Raw genomic sequence first — 7,208 nt, 5'->3', positions numbered from 1 at the left:
CTTTCTCATAGCAGGTTGGTCCAACACCTTATACTCTTTGAAGTGATTGCGACTTTAATTTGTATCTTTATAATTAATCAAAGTCATACTAGTCTTGTATCATCTATGATCCCTCATAAATGATCGACTAGATACATTTAGGACATTCACTATTGTTTGTTCAAGGATATAGTTATCATAGTAAACATATAATTGATATGATAACAATAGAGAAATTTATTAAATAACAACGTACACAGTACAATGATTGGCCCTAGAGCACAAATTTCAGCATAATCAATTCATCATAGGAGGTGTCAAACTTGTGTCTATGAACCAATTGCACCTTAGGAGCCATAAGAGTAGTATGAGACTTGGCATGAGGAGTTTTGTCTAAGAAAGAAGGTCAATAGCATACTTTTATTGGCTGACATGAATGCTTGAGGGAGACTAAACAAAATCAATGCCAAGAAAATGAGATATTTTACCTGAGTTTTTAAGAGAGAAAAAATGACCTATATCAAAGATTAAACTTTCTAACTCCTGTACATGCTATTAGTAAGGAACAAGTCATCCGTGTATGCAATGAGGTACGTAACAAAAGGTCTTGATTTTTTTACAAAAACACCACGAGATGCAATAAACCCAAAAGAACATAGAGCTCCTTTGAGTTTACGAAACTAAGCCCTCAGGGCTTGTTTCAAGCCATCAAGAGAATAAATCAACTTACAAGCCAAAGGAGAGCCATTTTAATCAAATTTGACAAAGCTTAGGATTGATCCATACAAACATCTTCTATAATGCTGCCATTGAGTAAGGAATTGTTGAAATGAAGTTGATGAAAAGATCAAGAGTGAGTGATAACTAAGGAAAGAAGTCAAATTGTGGTAGGCTTGATAACAGGACTGAATGTATTTGAGTACCAGGCTCCTAAGAATATCCCCTCACAACCAATCGAGCCTTGCTCTTTATAGGAGACTTACGGCAAAAAAAGCCATTTGTATTCTATAGTCTTATGTCCGTGAGGCAAAGGACTAAAGTCCATGTCTGACATCTAATGAGAGAATCATATTCATTTTTGACAGCTTGAACCCAATTAGGATGTTGCATAGCTTTAGAGACTGACTTAGGTATAGTATCATCAACATGGGCAAGAAATATCTCAAGCTTAAAGATGCCATTTTTTACTTTGGTAGTCATAGGGTGTTATTGGTGAGGGTGATAATGACAAAGAGAGAGAAGATGGAGAATATCCCTTCACGAAGAGATAGATGATGAAAATGATGGTAAATCTAAGGAAGGTGAGGAAGCGGGAGAGATAGGAGAGGCAAGTAAGGGTATAGGAGAGGTAGGTACTCGAGAAGAGCTCGGTGTTAGACTAGTTGACTAAGACTGAAGTTTGAAAGTGGAAATAGCATAAGAGGATAAAGAGGAAATAGAAGCGTAAGCATTAACGTAAGATAAACTCGAAAGTAAATGCTTGTGAAAATTGTGTCTAGATATATACAAATGACCTGAAATAAGATCAAGACACTTATACCCTTGGTGTTGGGAGCTATAGCCAAGAAACAAGTAGGGCATAGAGTGAAACTCAAGTTTATGAGAGTTGTAAGTACATAAGCATGGAAAACACTAACATCTAATTTTTCAGAATAGAATAATCAGGTTTCAAACCATATAGCTTGTGATAAGGAGCTGTACCAACCATAGCCTTAACAGGTAGGCAATTTATGAGAAATACAACAATAGTAAGTGCATCAAGCCAATAAAATAAAGGTAGAGTTGCATAAGCAAGTAAAGATAAGCCAACTTCAACTATTTGATGATGTTTTTTTTTCAACTAAATTGCTATGCTCAAATGTATTGGGACAAGAGAAACAATGTTGAATACTATATTCTGCCAAGAAACAAGAGAAACCCATAAACTCTCCTATATTGTCACTCTATAACAGTAACATCCGAGAAAAGTATGCATAATTAATTAGCAGAATGAGAATTATTAATGTATTGATAAGGTGTGGCTGGGGGTCTAATTAGTGAATTTGGTTTTGATTTCAGCCCAAGATGTGGATCTGGATTAAAGTCGGGCCATCCGGGCAAGGAAAAAAGAGGGAAAAGTGATGAGCTGCTCTCTATACCACATGCTGCGGTGTGTGGGCAATCCACCACAGTGCACAAAGGCAAATTAGCATGTATCTTCCTCTCGGTGGGAGGCTTTGTGCGCCACGGCACATGGCCAAAAATCAGATCTTACCAATTCACATGTGAAATCAGAAGACAAGGAAGGAGAAAACACGAGAGCACGACTTGGCTTTTCTAGGGCACATCCATTGTGACCCTTGAAGACATTTAGAGGCTTCCTAATACTTGAAGTAAGTGTAAATAGCTTCCTTTCTTCCCTTCTCTTCTATATTTATGAGGATTTGAGTTAGAGTTAGAGTTAGGAGAGTAATTTTCGATCCATAAGAGCTATGAGTCTGAACCCATTAACTAAAATGAATATAATGGCAGTGGTTTAGGATATTTAAACCCAACATTAATGATTTTTAAAGTGGTTGGTTCATGAGAGTCATTGATATCCGAAATTTATCATAAATGAGATTGTTGGAGGTGATTATGGCTCATTAATAGTGATTTAATGACTCAATGATGATAATGTGAGTTAATGGAACGTAATAAACTCATTGGGTATGAATGGGTAGTGAATTATGGGATTAATAGAATAGAGAATGTGGAGATTAATGTTAGTAAACTCACAAAAATGAGATAATGATAATATCCTTATATTATAATTGTAGTATGATTCATTTTGGCACTATTTGAACTTGTGAGAAGCTTTGAAAGTTATTATTTTGAGGGGTAAACCTTTGACTTCTTAAAGGTTTAAAGTAATCGAAGGAAATCTAGTTTATTAAGCAAATTTAAATTTGAACCTCAACCGTTTTTGGCCTTTAAGCAAATTCTTGAACTGATTTTATTAATCAAATTTCATTACTATTAGTTGTAACCAATGTTTAATGGTGCTTAATCCGATGATTATAAATCCAACATTCATGTCTATGATTTTGGCCTTTATATAGGCATGGGTACGGACAGAACTAGATGCCTGGCTCTTGAGTTTTTGAGCCTCTTCTTTCCTACTCCAACTTTTGTTCTATACTGGTTCATCTGGGTTATATTATTAGTGTTTGCTGTTCTATTGCCTTGCGTTTGCAGGATGAGCTTGTTAATCCTGAGAAGCTGCCATTCTACTATATCAGTGTGCCTAGATAGTTCTTAAGGACAGTGTCCTTTGACACGACTCAAGCTTCATTATCCTACCTACAGCCAGCAGTATTCACATTTCATAAACTAGGAAAGTGGAGAAAGCACCTCAGAATAATTATTCCCAAAGAAGCCTCCTAGAACAGTGCTTGGATCAAGAGGACCTTTAAATGCACTCATACATTTGCCTGCTGAGGAATAATGCTGAGGAATACAATTTTACAAAATCAGCAACTCTGGTAAAACCATTTTGGGAACAAGGTTGTTTTAATTATTAAATAAAATGTAGCTATTCACACCAAGGATATTGCTTTCAGATGCACGTCTCCACATAGCAAGAAACAGAAAATGAGGAATATAGACTTAAAAATAACATATTTAAAATCTTTCAAGGGAGATTCATTGTAATGTGATACTAATTATAAGAAATACTACAGAAACTGCCTCTCCCCCCAACTTCTGCAGGCCATAGATATCAATTCCATATAGCTCTGCAAAAGCTTCTGATGAAAAAAATCATATCCTTGACAATGCATCATTACTAGTGACACCAGAAATTTAATGTTTCAAGAGAAATATTTGTCTTTGTATCATATTAGCATTTGTAATAAATGCATCCATTAAAGCTCTCTAATTAGTGGGCAAGTTTCCAACTTTTCATTTTTCAAACCATAAAGAGCATAAGCACACAGAAAGTAAGATCATTTATCATGAAAAAAAAAAATTGCACTGTCAGGCAGAACATTTTGGAAACTGTTCGGCATTTTAACTTGCAAAAATTGCGAGGATAAAAGATATTAATGCCTACAATCAACTGTAAACAAGAGGAAAATTGAAAAGAAAAGGTATAAGTATAACATTCTGATGAGATACCAATACTATATGCATTTGCTACAGTAATGATCACAAAAGCCCAGAGTTTTCTGGAAGTAAAAATCACAAAAACCCAGAGTTTTCTGGCAGTGAATTAATGGATGTACCTGCTGGACACTTTGAGTGGCACAATCCTGGTCCAGTGGCTTCATGCAGATGCCTTGCAGGGACACTGTCATGCCAGAATAATTGGCACGGACAGCATCAACCTGAGAGCAACATTTTCAATCCAACATGATAATCAAGATTATTATTTTAGTAGCATTATTAAGCAGAATGCATACCCTTTTTGGTATTTCAAAAAGGAACTTAATGTTGTCCTCTGAGACAATGCTTGATGATGTACCATTCTCTTGATCTGGAACAGTTGCCAGAATGAGCTGCAAAATAAATAGGCCATTGTCATTCATTAAATCAACAAAGAATGATATATTATATATATTGCAAGATTATGTCTTTACAAATCTTGCAGGACACGGACTAGAAATGAGGAAGGCCGTACAATATCAGCCCCAAACTGAGAGAAAAATGACAAGAGCTTTGAGGAGTTCAACTGTATGACTAAAAGCCTGTATGCCATTTTGGTAAGGCGGGTATCCTGGGTAGATTCTTTTTCTAGGAAAGCAATTTTATGCCATAAATTTTGTCTTCAGATGCATTTCATTATCTAAAATTTATGTCCCTTTTACACAAGAGGAGTGAAAAAATAGCTGAATAATATAAAATACAGGGTAAGGATTAGACAAATAATATAGAGAGTGAGAAACATTTATAATACAGAATCAGATGTTGAATGCTGCACTACTCAATAGTCTTGCCTTTGAAATGCTTAGTACGTGATATGTTTAACACAAGCATGATAATTTAGATAAAGCTGGTCTATCAAAGAGGGAAAAAAGAAATGGTCCATAGTAAGGAACCTGTTCAATTCTGTAAAATGGAGCAAGATGGCTGTCAAAAAACTGTTTCTCTTGTGCAGCTTTACTCCCAGGTCCTAGCCACATCTGAAAAGTGGACAAAATTATATGACAAACTCCAAATCAATGTATCATATCATATCGATATGAGAAAAGCAATACGTAACAACTTTATCGTTCTAATACTTTTGTTGATAATCTATAAAACATTAAAACCTTAATAATTTTATCATTCTTGCATAAATAATTATCATTACATTTGATTTCACAATTTCAAACGGTTATTTTTAATTTTAAAAACAGTAAACCCAGCATCGCCTCTTCATACAATAACCAGATTTTTTACAGCCAAAAATATTTCCCCAATCTAACATGTCTAACATGTGGATTCTTGTGTTAGCAACCTTTTTTAACCACGAATCCATGATATAAAGAACCACGTGGCATTCTACACAAAAGTAAGCATCACATGTAAAATATGTGATAAAAATACCCACACTATCACAGAAAAGAACCCATATCTAAAGAAGCTGCAGAAACCAAAAACAGCAATAAATTAAAAATAGAAAGGAAATCAGTTGAGGCATCAGAGTGAAACAGATTAGCGAAAAAAAGTTGGTTGAAAATTACAAAGAACAGGACGTTTTTTAACTGAATATATAGAATGATAACCGTGAGGCAAGGACATTTCAAAATAGTTTTGTCATGTCTGACACAAGTTGGACACCCATTCACATTATGTATGTTAGACATGCAGTGATTAAAACTCTGATTGAATATCAGAAAGCACGTTTATAAATTGCATGTAATTAAACAGAGAACTTAAATTAGCAAGAGTCTTTGCTTCATACATACTTTTTCAGGCCGTGTCTCAAGCTTGAACCTAACTAGACCTAGACAAAGTAGAAGAACCATGGCCAGTGATGAACACAAAACCATAATTGGATTTCTAGCAATGTATGACCCATATTTTCTGATCACATTTGTGAAAACAAGGTCAGAAATATTCCATATAAGTTGATAAGCACATTGATAGCATAGACAGTGACCTGAAAAAAATTGACATGTAACCTTGCACAGCTGAGAGTTGGACACTGTGTCTGATTTGTCAATAATCCATATTAGTGGCATTTCATTTTTAATTACTACAAAATGCATGCTACTAAATCTCATCTTTATAGTAATGAACTCATAAAATTTCACAATATTTTTTATGTTTGTGAGTTGCAAAATTATTTATCAATGTTTTATGATAAAATGATTGTAATATTTTATTTTTAACAAGAAATATATTTAACTCATTAAACTTATATTGTGACATAGTTTATCTTAATTTAGACAATTTTAAAATTTAAAACTTATTTAAATGATAGAAATTATTATTGATTACCATCACTAATATTCATTACCAAAAAAATCTTGAAATGAATGTGTAATTTTATAACTAAAACTTTCATTGAAATATCTTTATATTTGTATTATTCGCTTTTCATTAAATTTATACTCGGTACATATTTTAATAGCCATTTTGTGAAGAAATAAGGTCATCTCCCTTATAATTTATCCTCAGATTTCATACAATGATATGTTTTGTAAAGTGAAATTCAATACTATTATCACTTAAATTAGGCCTGTGACACGTAGGCTCATGCAATGGCCTTAATGGCTAAAAGCTAAGTAGCCATAGCCTCGATTTAAACCTTTAATATGCGTTCGCGAATTAAATATTAAGATGTTGGTTGATAGTATTCAATGTTAATATTGAAAGACATTGCAAGTTTGCATCCGGTTAATTTACAGAAATACTTTAGTCTCGTTTGGTTATTAAAATAGAATGAATGAATTAAAAAAATCAAGATAAAAATAAATTAAATCATCTTTCCTCTTGTGATAAGTATGATAAAATTTATTAATGTATGCTACAAATATGAGAATTATCATGCGTTTCAAAAATTTCATAAATCATGATTTTTAACTTCATAAATTAAATTATCCCTCCTCAATAAATTTGTTTATCTATTCCCTTTGATCATCTTATTTTTATTTTTTTTAATTCATTTCATTCCATTTATTTTTAGCAAGGAAAGGAGACCATTATCTTTTAATTTGGTAATCAGTTAATGAAGTTGTTGATGAGGATTAAAAAAAAAACAACTAAAGTGAGAAAATTAGTTA

This window comes from Prosopis cineraria, unplaced genomic scaffold (assembly GCF_029017545.1).
Source record: "Prosopis cineraria cultivar Desert tree isolate PC_DT_omini unplaced genomic scaffold, ASM2901754v1 PC2, whole genome shotgun sequence".
Classification (NCBI taxonomy): domain Eukaryota; kingdom Viridiplantae; phylum Streptophyta; class Magnoliopsida; order Fabales; family Fabaceae; genus Prosopis; species Prosopis cineraria.
This window is presented reverse-complemented; position numbering follows the sequence as displayed.